The sequence below is a fragment of the Euprymna scolopes genome, chromosome 36, assembly GCF_053919585.1.
Source record: "Euprymna scolopes isolate OS-2025 chromosome 36, ASM5391958v1, whole genome shotgun sequence".
NCBI lineage: Eukaryota > Metazoa > Mollusca > Cephalopoda > Sepiida > Sepiolidae > Euprymna > Euprymna scolopes.
This window is the reverse complement of record NC_136517.1, coordinates 14,392,068-14,405,412: the sequence shown is the minus strand read 5'-3', so window position 1 is coordinate 14,405,412 and position 13,345 is coordinate 14,392,068. Positions and strand designations below refer to the sequence as shown.

Genomic DNA, 13,345 nt, shown 5'->3' with positions numbered 1-13,345 from the left:
TCAGTCACCCCATCAGGAAATACCGAATAGAAGCGATCATGGACTAATTCTGAACCGGTTCCAGAGTGACCCTTTCTTTTTAGGGTGGGGGCGATTTTTACTATACAGTGGCCTTGTCTAACTTAGTTGCTGTGGGAGGCAGGTAATCACGAACTACCCATGGAAGCGAACTAGACTACGGCCGCAAAAACAACTAAACACAAGCACATGTTTAGCCTTCATTTATTTATTTTTTTTACAACACAACAGATGCGTAGTAAAAACAAGTAAAAACCGGTTATCTTTACAATTACTGTTTCCACTTTACTTCCGTTTGCCCCTCCCAATGATTTTTTTCTTCTAAATAATAATATTATTTAGAAAGTCCTTAATATGGATGAGGGGGGGGGCTTCCTCTACCTATTCTGTACTTTCACCTAACAATTTACTAAACAAAAGATACCGTAATATATTAATGAAAAACGAAGGAGCAACCGGAAGTGATGTGGAAACAGAAATCGTAAACAAACAAGCAAACTTAAAGAAATGCTGTTTGATCCTTGTAAAAATCATTTTGATTTTTACAAGGATCAAACAGTTATGTCTTTTTTTAAAAATAGAATAAAAAAATGTTTTTGTTTTCTTTGCCCTTCTTTTTTTGTTTCAATGATAAATAACGAATGTGTATTATTTTTCAAGGCTACGTATATGTAATTTTGTCTGACAACTTTAATAATATTAAATTTTTCAACTTTTACTACGCCAAACTGGTAAAACAGCAGTTTAGCGGCCTGAAAATAGTGGGATGAAAAATTGTGTACATCGTGTATATATTATTTTACCGTGTTGCTTTTGCTTGATATTTGTAAATGAGGATTCATTTTGAGTTGAAATCGATTGAGTAAACACGCTTGAAATTTGTAAACACGCTTAAAATGTGTAAATATGTTGAAATAATCGCTAGAAAAAAACAATAGAGTCGTTGTAACGGAAGTTAGGCGTAAATGGTGATTATTTAAGCATATGTCAGATGTGTTTTTCTTAACATTACACACGTAATACTAACTAGATTTTAATTATAGATTTAAAAAAAAAAAAGATATTGCTAATATTTAATGATAAAAAAAAAAAGACAAAGCAATAGTTATCGCCTGCACATAATTTTTTCATCGCATTATGGCCAGGCCGCTAAACTGCGGTTTTACTGATAAACTATAGTCTGTCTTCCAATGAGGAGAGTTTGGCACAAGGTCAGTTTGTAATGTGTGTGTAATTTAGACCTTTCCCCATCAAATGTGGATGGTGTTGTGGGCGAGGCGGCGGGGGGGCTTTGGCTTTGGGGAGAAAATTAGAATCCTACGACGAAGTTGTGTTTTGTTTATGTTGTTGCTACTGTGTTTTGAACAAATTTTGTAAAAAGAAATGAATGCCGATTGAATCGGTTGGATTTAGCTCAAATGAATTGAAATGGTGGCGATTGAAAAAGAAACGTGTGGAAATTAACTTACTTCGATGGAACAAAGGAGGAAAAATAGATGCGAATCCGAGGTTGAAAAAAACAAAAAGGTGTCTTCGAAGAAGAGTTCAATAAATACGAAATAAACAAAACAAACAAACAAAATAAAAACAAAATAAAACAAAACAAAAGACTGTCAACTGAGCTGATAGGGCGAAAGGCGTAAAAGACAATGATTTGAGGGAAGGAGGAGAGCTGATATAAGCCAGGCGGAGACGAGGAAGATTAGATAAATATAATCCCCCCCACTCTTTTCTCTCTCTCTCTCATATATATATATATATATATATATATATATATATATATATATATATATATATATATATCACTTTCTATCGCCAACACGCACTCAACCTCTCTCTCTCTCTCTCTAATACACACTATCTCCCTTTTTCACACACTCACACGTCAATATTACTCACTTTCACACAAGCTGTGACAGTTTGTTTGGATTATCCTCCGTGAATTCATCTTTTAAATAGAAGAAAAATAACTAAACTTACTAAATAAATTTAAAATTTAAAAATAAATAAAATTTAAAATCAAACAAAAGTAATTAAAAATTAAAAAAAAAAAAAAATTAAATTATGACAGGAGAAGGGGGGGGGGGCACGAGTGGCGGATAGTTCCCTATTTCACTTTCATTTTTCGTTAACGAAAACATCCCAGCAAGAGTGGAACGATCGAGACGATCGAGCGGATCTTTGTCAAGACCTGAGGAAGAAGAAAGCAATTAATTTGCTGGATATCGGAGTTTATAGGCGGACGGGGTTTTTTTTTTTTGGGGGGGGGGCATTCAGTTAAATTTTTACACTTTGATACCCACGCTTGTAAATGAAGAAGAAATAAAAATGAAATTTTATTCTTATTTGCAATTAAGCGTCAACACTCTGAAAATGTCCGAAAAAAAAAAAAATAAAAATAAATAAATAGGGCTATGACAACAGCATACTCTTTTCCTTCTTTTGATTCTCAGGTATGAGTGATGTTGTGTCGGATATATACTCGAGAGTCAAGACAATGAAAAGAATAGGCTGTTGTCATAGCCTTAATAATAAATAATATATTTACATTTCTTACTAATTTTTTTCAGAAAATTGAAACTGGAAGGAAGGGGAGTCGAAAAGGGAGGTAACGTAATGACATGAAACTTCAATTTTGACATGAATGTCATTTTCTTCATGCAAATCATAACTAGCCATAAATCACTGTTTACTACTACAACAACAACAACAACAGCAACAACAGCAACAACAACAACAGAAGAAGAAGAAGAAGAAGAAGAAGAAAAACCTGTAAAATACTATGCCTCCTCCCAAATAGTGGAGTCTACATCGGATGGCGCCACACGAAAAAGTTGTGAAAGGTCCGAGAGGACTGAGGAAGAAGACCTCCACTAGAAAAGTGCGGGACCTTGAGAAGTTTTTTGCCACCCAGACCCCAGGGAATATCAATGCCGGTTGCCGGCAAGAGATCAAAGGCAAGCGGCTGTTGCAATAACGTGAACTCATCTGCACTGGTTATTGTAAGAAATTTCTTTCTTACACACTCAATTTCCTCCCTGCAGAAGCAAATGAATTCCACAAACAAAAGCCATACCTTTAAACTCAAAATTTATTCACAAACAACAGCAATGAAAGTTCTTTGGTTCTGGTAAGTCCTTTTGCAAAACGGTGGCCCGATCTACCCCCATACGCATGGAGCCTTTAGTTCGAATTCCTATTGTTGGAATGTTAGTTTGTTGTTCCTTTGGAAGGATCCATGATGATCATGGAGAACACGGCGGGTGTGATGGTGCCTATAATCAGGCATAATGTGAGCTCCATGGGACTCAAGAAAAAATGAGATAAGATCCAATATTTGGATAATAACATGCCGGACAGTTGTAGAATGTCCTCCTTGATTAGAATAGGTTCAGCAAAATAAGTTGTTTCTGCTTATGTGTCCTTTGTTCACCGACTGTTTGGTGTCCATGAAGGAATTGTCCTGCCTCCCTAGAGAGAGAACCGCTGTGGTTTGAGTCTATCCCGTCCCATGTTTTTCTTAGACTGAAAAATAAACGCATGAATACAAAAAAGGTGCCAAGTCAAATCACCTGACACATTCAAATTTAAACCAATCATAGACCGGCTACTAGAACTGTATGGCCGGCCTAAAAGAAAGATGGCAGTTGTATCTGGAATTTCTCACATTATCGAGAGGTGGAAAGCACTGGAAATTTGGGGACACTTGTCACCCAGACTCCAGGGAACACCATAGGTTATTGCTAAGTGATCACTGGTGATAACCTCTGCGATAACTGCTAGTGAGTGGATAATAATAAACTGCAAACATTAACCCATCACATGAAAAGTGTAATAGAGATTTAAAAATAAATAAATAAAATAAAAAAAAGAACATTGAAACCAAGGAAACCGAAACTGCAAAAATGTACACCCCCCCCCCAAAAAAAAAATATCGTGGTGTCAGCCTCGGCTAGCACCACACCAAATAGTCGTGAACGGTCAAGGAGGATAAAAAGACAGAAGAGAGAACACACTAGCTAAACTTTCACTGGAAGAATGCAAGAAACAATGGAACCTTAGGAAGGCTTGTGGTCACCGAAATCCAGAGAATACCAATGACTGCTACCAGCGAGAAATCAATGGTAAGCGGCCATTGCGATAACACAAAGTCATTTACAATGGTTAACTAAAAACGTAGAAAGCACTGGAAATCCAAGAGACTTTTTGTCTCTCAGACTCCAAGGAACATCACACATTATTGTCAGTAAGTGGTGCCTGATGATGGCCTGTGTGAGAACTCTCAGTGAGTTGATAATGAAACATGGGATTAAACAGCACTAATCCGCTTTAAAATCGTTCTGAAACTTATTTCATTCTAAATTTATGCGACTTAAAATAGCAATTTATCAAAAAGTGAATTGTGTTTCTAAATTTTTTAGATGAGGATTGATTATTCGTATTATTTGGATTCTTCGGACTACTGTTCTCATCTTGAATGTTATTTTCACAACGTTTCGGATGATGTTACGCTCATGTGTTAGCATCAGAATAAAGACGACACAGAACTAAGTGTAATCACAGCTTTATTGAGGGGCCATCTTACAATGAGAAGTTCTCTTTTTATAGGAGACATGTAGAAAGGGACGAGGGCAATAGTGGGGGTTTGATTATACGTAACATCTTCCCCCTCCGTCAGGGAGGGTGTTTGTTCATTTTGTTTTCTTCTTAGGTGGAAGGGATAGAGAACAGATGTAACCTTCGATCTTCTTCAGGTGTATCTTGTCGAACCTGAAAATCTTTCTGTAGAACTTGGGAATTTGGACGAATTTTGAATGAAACCCTTTTCCGCGACTTTTTACATGACTATGGGGTTAGCACCCTCTTGTTCCGTCAGTTATGACTGGGTAGAAGTCCTAAATAATTCACAATTGCATTTTTGAGTGTTGCCCGCACTGTGGATTGAACCTTCAACCTCCAGAAGAGTTATTTTACAACTGAATTTTACACACCTCTGCTTAAGTGCATTATTTAAATAAGTAAACATATGTCTTGCCTTAATATTGTTTCCATCTGCCATATATTTTTTTTTTCTTTTTTTTTTTTTACCTTCGACATGAGATGATAATCCTTTTATATACATGTTTTTTAATCTTTAATTTACTTTTTCGTGGAATAAAGTTTTTCTTTTTTAATCCGGGATTAGAGACTTATTTGTTTCTTAATGCCCACCCCCTATTACAGGCGATAATACATCTCTGTAAAATCAACTTTTTTTAAAAAATAACCTTCAAATACTTGTCCAACAGATGTGAAGGTGTTATCCCAACAAAACGAATTAAAAAAAAAAATAAATGAAGATCACCACTATGTATACAACTACAGGGTGGAATGATAAATTTGTCGCCCTAAAGAAAACAACACTACAGCTTTATTTTAAAACTTTTATTGAAAATATCAATTGAGATAACTTGATTATATAATAGAGCTGACATCTATTCAATGTAGCCACCTTCAGCCTCAATCACCACCTCGATACGAGTCTGGAACTGGGAGCATGCCTTTTCCACAAGCACCGGTAAAAGCTTGGCGAATACCTCAGCAGATGGCAACGATCAGGCTGGCTTCGATGTTGTGAGAGGTCATGTTGGTGATGTTTTTGCCATATGACCAAATGAAGTAATCACACCTAGGGTCTGCTAGAGGCCGCTTGATTGCACCAGGGGATCACCACACTCTTCAGTACATCCAGGTACAATTTGGTGTTGACTTTCTAACCGATTTCGAAGGTGTGAAGTGGCATGATGTAGCTCTCACTTGAAACCACACCAAAGACCATAACCGTAGCCAGAAACTTTGTTTTCATCACCCTGGGCACGTCCCTGTTATTCATGGCAATTCAGCAATGCATTTTGAGGGTGCTGGCAATGGTCCTGTTGTTATAATTTGGATTGGTAGAGAGCATGCGTTGTACAGTGGAGCATCTCCGATCTCGCTTGTTGAACATTGTGTCACTTTCAGACATGATAGAAGGCTCCTATCGCGCTTGGGATTTGTATACAACTGGCCAACTAGTAGATGGTCTGCAACAACAAAAAAGAAAACCAGTTTTCATCAAACGGAAATGGAATCATGCCGTCTTTTCTAGGGCAACAATTTTATCGTTTCACCATATACTATATATGTAAGGATAACGTTGTGCATACACTGGTTATTTTCTTTGAAATAATAAAAAAAAAAAAGTGTACTTCATGTATTCATCGATAACTAGCAGGACCTGTGGAAATTCCACAGCGAATTCTTTCATATGTAATATATTGCTGCTGAGCATTCTGTGGACGATTAGCGTGAATGGAGACCCTGCGATATTATTGTAGCATTTTTTGTTAAAACTAAAAATAGTTATCTAAGTAATCTGGTTAATGTAGTGTCAGAGTATATCAAGTTATTGCGGTTTATCTCCAATATCCTTATATGACTATGACATATTTCTATTGTATGGGCACCCGGTGTGAACGGAAACTCCACAATATCATTATACCATCTTTAAACAGAACAGATATTACCTTTGAATCCTAGCCAGAAGACCAAGAAGGTATATTTTAGTTTCACGTACGGCCCAAAAGTGACATCGTTTATTTTTATTTAATTTTTTGTTTGTTTTTACATTGCGTCTTCAGTGATCGGGAGATCCTATTTATTAAAAAGGAGGATAGAAGGTAATGACATACTACGAACATTAAATTAGTCTAGAGATACGCTAACTTAATGTTCATAATGTTATCACCTATTTTCCTTTTTAATAAATGGGATCTTCCGATTGAATAATTTATAGTCTGGAAACCGTCACACACACACACACATACATTAAAAGCACTATGTTATGACTATAAAGATTATCTTACAGTGATCGTATGGTCGATTTTATGCTGGACTGTACGACTTGAACTGATTGTCTGTTATCTGGTGTTAGCTTGAAGTTTACATATGACACAACACTAATTTGAATTTTGACGAAATGTTGAATGGTAGTGTGGACGTCACGTTTAAGAGAATCTCAAAGGATTGAATCTTTCTTGAATCAGGATCTATCTGCATTCTTCAAGCAGCAGCTTAAGGTCAAAATTAGATGCAGTAGAAAAAAAAATTACATTATTTAGAATTCAACAAACGGTGGATACGATATATATGAGCTTAAAATAAAATACACATCAAATGCACTTGAAAGCCAAATCACAATGTAATATTAGGAAAATAAACAAATATTTTACTTGTTTGAAATTTATAACAAATATATTTCGGAGCTAAACTCCATCCTCAGTATGTTGTTTTCTTTTTTTCTTCTTTTTTCTTTTCTTTTTTCTTGACATGTTTTAAAGTTGGAGAAAGAAAAGTCTGTAAGAGTTTAGCTCCGAAATATTTTTATGTTATAAATTTCAAACAAGTAAAATATTTGTTTATTTTCCTAATATTACGTTGTGATTTGGCTTTCAAGCACACTTGATGCATATTTTATTTTATTCAAATTAAATCAACGTTTCTATATGGAACTAACATCCTTGACATATATGAGCTTGTCTGTATGAAAAAATGTTTAATCTGAGTATGTGTTCCCTACCTGATGCACATGCAACTGGGTTCTGTTAAACTCCACCTCAGATAAATTAGCCTACGAGTCCAATCACAGTTTTTATTTTATTTTTTGTTAAGAACTCCTTGAAAATGGACACGTCTTACTCTTATTTTAACCATGACCTTCCCAAATTTAATTCACCTTGGAAAAAGACCATGACAGTATCCGAACTCCATATCCTACCACTTGAGTCTCACTCTCATTTAGAGATATAAACCGTATTGTTTTTGTTCCTAAACAAACTGGAAAACAGTAGATGGTCTATTCTTTAGAAAGGGTTATTAATTATATTTTTTTTGATTTTTATACCTTCCCCCCTCTTTAAACGAAGTATATTACCAGTTAAGCATAACAGACTACACTGATTGAGGCAGATTTATAGGGCGCAGGCTGAGTGGGAAGTTGGGAAGCAAGATGTTTGTTCATATTACATTTAAATTTCTGCATGTTGGTACTGTTGGGGAAACAGGAGTAAGAAGGGATTTCCAAAGATAAGTAGTCCAAGAAAAAGAAAAATCTTTCAATATCTCGAGATCTCTTGAGTAAAGAGTGAGGAGGGGGGTGTGATTTATCATACAGTAGGGTAAGGGAACACAAGTGCAGCAAGTTCATGGGAGCACATTCCATGGAAATTACTTGTAACAAATAGCAATGTGACGGGAGTTATTAAGTTAGAAATTCTTTTTGAACTCTGTTGAATAAAAAAGGCTAGTGGTTAGCACATCAGCTCAAATATGGCAGTAATAATCCATTTATACGTGAATGGTGGTTTTATAAGGATATAGGCAAGTGTGAAAAGTTTTCTAACCCGGTAGCGGGAGCCTACCCTTATTTTGCAGCAGTCTTACCAGCATCTTCTATATGCTTATTCTATTTCATGTCACACGAAAATGTGAGGCTAAAAGTTTGACCATTGGACTATCAAGAAGGATGCCATCCAAAATGGTCGCATGAAGGCCAGGGATCATGTTGCAGCCTTAATCATTGCTGGTTTAATAGTGGGGAAATCGATTAATGCAATATTCTTTATTTCTTTCAGTAGATGTCAGATATTTTGAAATGAGACAAATTCTACAAAGTATTAAGTTGAAGAAATTGTGACTGATGGGTGAACAGTTGCAGATTTTTATAATCCGCAAAAACAAAAGAAAAAAAAAAGAAAACGGCCGACATAAGGGGTATTCGAAATTAGTTCAAAGCAAATCATTTTTACTTACAAAATAGGATGTTTTTGTCGATAAAACAATACATGAATGCATTCATCGTAGTTACTTTCTCATGCAAATACTTAATTTTCTTTTTTACAAGGGAGTCACCACTTATCCAGGCCCGAAGGCCACTTGAGGATAAGGATTAATAGTGGTAGTGTAGTAATCGTTAATGGTGTAAATTGCATAGAATTTGATTAATATTTAAGGAGATGGCTCAACAAGAACTTGTTTAGATTGAACTTGAAGGTCATGATATTGTAGTTGGCTAGGAAGCAGGCTAGCGGAACAGTGTTTCACAGGCGGGTAGTTCTAAGAAAGTAGCTTTGTTTATGGAATCTGCGTTTAGATTTAAGCACAGAGAGTGGGGGCAATTGTTGATAATGGTTGCAGCTAGGCGAGAGTTTTTTTGTGAAAGTTTGGCAAAGGGGAGGCATAAATTGGAACTCAGACGAGCCATGAAAATAACGATAGTAAATAGCATATTTTTTCCACAAAGTTTCACAAATATTTCCCTTCATTTTAGTTACAAAGTGATAAAAACTAAAAATTGATATATTCAGGTTCAGTGCCAATACTACCCAAGGAATGAGTATAAATCAGTCCTAACAATTTATTAGAACACAAGTTAGTGTTTCAAAAAGATTGAAGAGAAATGTGGGTTCATATTTTTCTTTTCTTTTTTTTTTTTGTAATATAAGAATAAAATAAAAAATGGATGAAAGTTCTTGGATTAATAAATATAGAACATCTGAGTTAGCAGGGTCAGTTGGCAGGGGAGAGCCAAGGAAAATATGGGGGGGGTGATAAAATATAGGAAGGGGTGATAAAGATAGATTTGAGAAAAAGGATAAATAAAGATCTGGCAGAGATGGGTTATTTTGGAAGTCAATTTCTAAAAGTACAACACATGATGATGATGATGATGATGATGATGATGATGATGATGATGCTACTACTACTACTACTACTACTACTACTACTGCTGATGATGATGATGAAAAAATGGATGAGGGTGCTTAGGTTAGTAAATGTAAAACAGGGGAAGGCCAAAGAAAACACGAGAGGAAGTGATGAGGCCTGATCAGAAAAAAAAAAGCTGGCCAGAGATAGGTTAGTTTGGAAGTTAATTTTTTAAAGTCGTACAATATATGTCAGCATGTAAATACTAGACAGCATTTTTTTTCTACAAAATTTCACAAATATTCTTTAATACTAGCTATAAAGCGATAGAAGCCAGGTAAGTGCGGAAAGTGACATACTCAGGTACTGTACCAACAGTTTGAATAAAGTAATAGTAAATATTAAAGTAGCTGACATTTTTTTAACAAAAAAGAACACACAAAACATTTCCATTTCTTTAAAGTTTATATGTGAATTTTGCACGTTTAAACTTGTTATATACTAGTGGGAGGGGGGGCGCCTCGATTGTAAAATACGCTTAAATATATTTTAATTCATGCAGATTTCATATTTATTATTACAAAAGCCAATTCTCTATTGAATATCATATTGTGCCTAATATATAGTAGTGATTTCAAAAGTTAAAAAAAAAAATGACTTGGGTGCCATCAGCTAGAATTGAAACCAAAACATTTAGCACTCCAGCCGCATTCCCTACTTATTAAATGATTTAAAGAAATGAATTGAATTTGAGCATGCGCAGAACGAAATAAAAATATGTCGGCAAATTGAAATTAACATTTTAACTTGCTGATACATGTCTGAACACGTTATTCATCCATCCAAAGATTTTACTCATTAGAAACCATCCTTGTTATGTGATTACTATTTCCTTTAATTCCGTTCATTTCAATGTTATGTGATCAGTAGTTTAATAGTTTATCGGTTAAATATTTACGTACACAGACGCATACAAGCATCTACTGTTTTATTTGTATAGATATTTGCGTTTTGTATTCCTTTTTTTCTTTTGTATAAAATCACAGTAAAGTTTTTTTTTGTGTTCAAAAAATTTAATTGAATATTTATTACTTGTAATGAATAGGTATCTAAAGGAGCTCGGTCCTTTGTACACAGAATACAAAGTTAGTCTCGGAAATGGCCAACGCAGTTTACGATTTGAAAGCTACCCTTTTTTTATGAAGTTTTCTTTACTTGTTTTTTTTTTAGGGGATATTTTCTAATTTTTTTTTTTAACCTAAACCTTACCTAACCTAACCTAAATGCTTAGTGTTATCAGCATTTTTTACCTTTATTTTGTGGTTTTCAAGAATGCTCCAGCCATTTCCGGGTCTGATTCAGGATTCTTTGTGAAAGTACAGAAATCTTCTGGCTGGCTATAAACTTACCTTTCTTCTTGAGTACTGAAGGGTGCGTCAGATATATACGATCGATGGTGCATATTTGTCACAATAACTTCTTTTCTTCGGGTTTTTCCCAGGTTTTGCTTCATTGGACTTTAGAAATTGTTTTCCCATTACCATGATAGCAAAATACATGACACAAAATTAGGTTAGTGAATCGGAGTTATGTGGATGAAAAATGACAAACCAGAGAAAACAAACAGTTGAATTTTTGACAGCTGAGAAACAAAGTTGATCGTTGTTTGTTGCAGGGGGTGGGGTGGGTTGTGGAACAGGAGTTTCTTTAATTCCATAACAGGATTGCAATATACAAGGCTACATACTGTAGTCCTTAAAAGTAAGTTCCCAATTTATAATTAACTAGCAAGGAGACCTGGACTTTAGTCCAACACTGAATGATGATCAACGAATGTTTCACACTCTCATATTTTTATTGTCATCGAAATCGATGAAATCGCCCATTTTTTTTAATCAAATCGATTGGTTGCCTGCTCTAGTCGGGGACGCATCATGGTGCACTGAGAGGAAGCTTCACATGCCTCCTCACAATGACTTAGTCCACAATGCATTGTAGTCTACATTGCACTGTAGAGAACCTACTGTTGATTTTATAAAATTACTTTTATATTTAACAGCTTGAATTAAAGTTTAAAATGCAAAAGTCAAGTATCAGTTCAATCGTGCTCCAAACAGAAACATTCATTTCGAACATACCCCTACTGTCAATTTTATATGATGAATCTTTCTGTTTGTGCAGTAATAAAACTTCAAATGCACTTGTGATGCTAGGTTGTATAAGGTGTTAACTTTGGTCAAAATCGCCTGTTCCTTCTTTCATCAGATTTCTTTGATTATCGATACTTATCAAAGACATTCCGATACAAAAACTTATCTGTCAGATACCTAAAGCACACTTGCGTAAAATTTCATAAAAATCGGCCCTGCAGTTGCGGAACAAACTCACACACACAAAGTTCTTTTTATATAATAGTAAAAATAACAAGATAATAGTTTCAAATTTAAATTTAAAATATTAAGGTTTTATTTTTAAAAAAATTGTTTTCATCCAAACTGTCCCAAATTATTTTCGTATTTCAGTATAAATTCAGATCTAAATTAAAATTTTACAAAGAAACATCTTGTCCACACTTTTACATGGAAATGGAAGCTGGCATATTAAAATCAGCAAAGATAAGAAATTCGATGCATTTGATTTGAATTGCCTTAGAAAGATTCTAAGGATCAAATGGAGTGATCGAATTATCAAACCAAGAAGTCAGAGATGGCACAAACTGACAGGTAGTATCTTTATTAATCTACAAACGATGTCTAGCTTGACTCAGACATACTTTAAGATTGGCCCCAGAGAGAATTTTTAACCACAAGAACCCAAGTTTTCTCAGCTGGGCAAACTTGAGTCCTTGTCCCGGAAAACTATCCAGTAAATGAAATGTTGTTTAGTAAATCCTTATTTTATTATTATTATTATTTATTTTTTTTTTTTTTTTGCATTTCCATACACCAAACATGGATATAAATATGAATAAAACATCAGCTGGGTCATAAGCTTCATTTCGGTACCTTACTTGCCTGGGTGGGTTGAGATAAACAGCGCCTCTCACTCACACTCACACTCACTCACTCACACACACACACACACACACACACACACACACACACACATTAGGAAAATTTATAATAAGAAGTGCTTCAAGGAAAAGAGAAAAAGAAGAAAACCAAAAGTGAATTAGAAACAGACTATCCAGAGAGATTTGATTGAAACGACACTAAGAATCTGGCGTCAGATCGAAAACGATAAATACTTTGAGTGACTCACGTGTCAGGACACGGGAGTTTCTAAGTTTAAGTAAGTTTAAATCCAGCTTAGCAACTTTTTTTTTTATTACGCCTCATATTGCAATTAATACTTTTGAAAATCATTTCCACACAATTTTTTTCTTATTTAATCAAGTAAAACCAAACTGCTCATTGATAGTTTTTGTCCTGCAAAACTAATTTTCGAGTTTGGCAGTCTATTTTTTTCTTTTTCTTTTTTTTTTTTTTTTTTTTTAATTATGGCTAAGTGGTGTTAAAGATCAAGACTAAAGCAGAATGCAAGAAAAAATTCTGTATAGGCATTAAAAATGATTTTATGTTATTTTGTTGCATATAAATAAATA

At 34.8% G+C, this 13,345-nt stretch overlaps 1 protein-coding gene across 3 annotated transcripts in view; it reads right to left on the bottom strand.

Annotated features, from left to right (window-relative positions):
• LOC145260350 (uncharacterized) overlaps positions 1 to 13,345 on the bottom strand; it is a 359,041-nt gene that overhangs the window by 213,798 nt on the left and 131,898 nt on the right. For 2 of the 3 annotated variants that reach the window (XM_080118279.1, XM_080118282.1), the window contains exon 1: positions 1,488 to 1,661. The exons of the other annotated variant lie outside the window; for it this stretch is intronic. The gene's annotated coding sequence lies outside the window, so the exon portion shown is untranslated. Of the gene's footprint in view, positions 1 to 1,487; positions 1,662 to 13,345 lie in introns of those variants that run through there. 3 annotated transcript variants of the gene reach the window in all.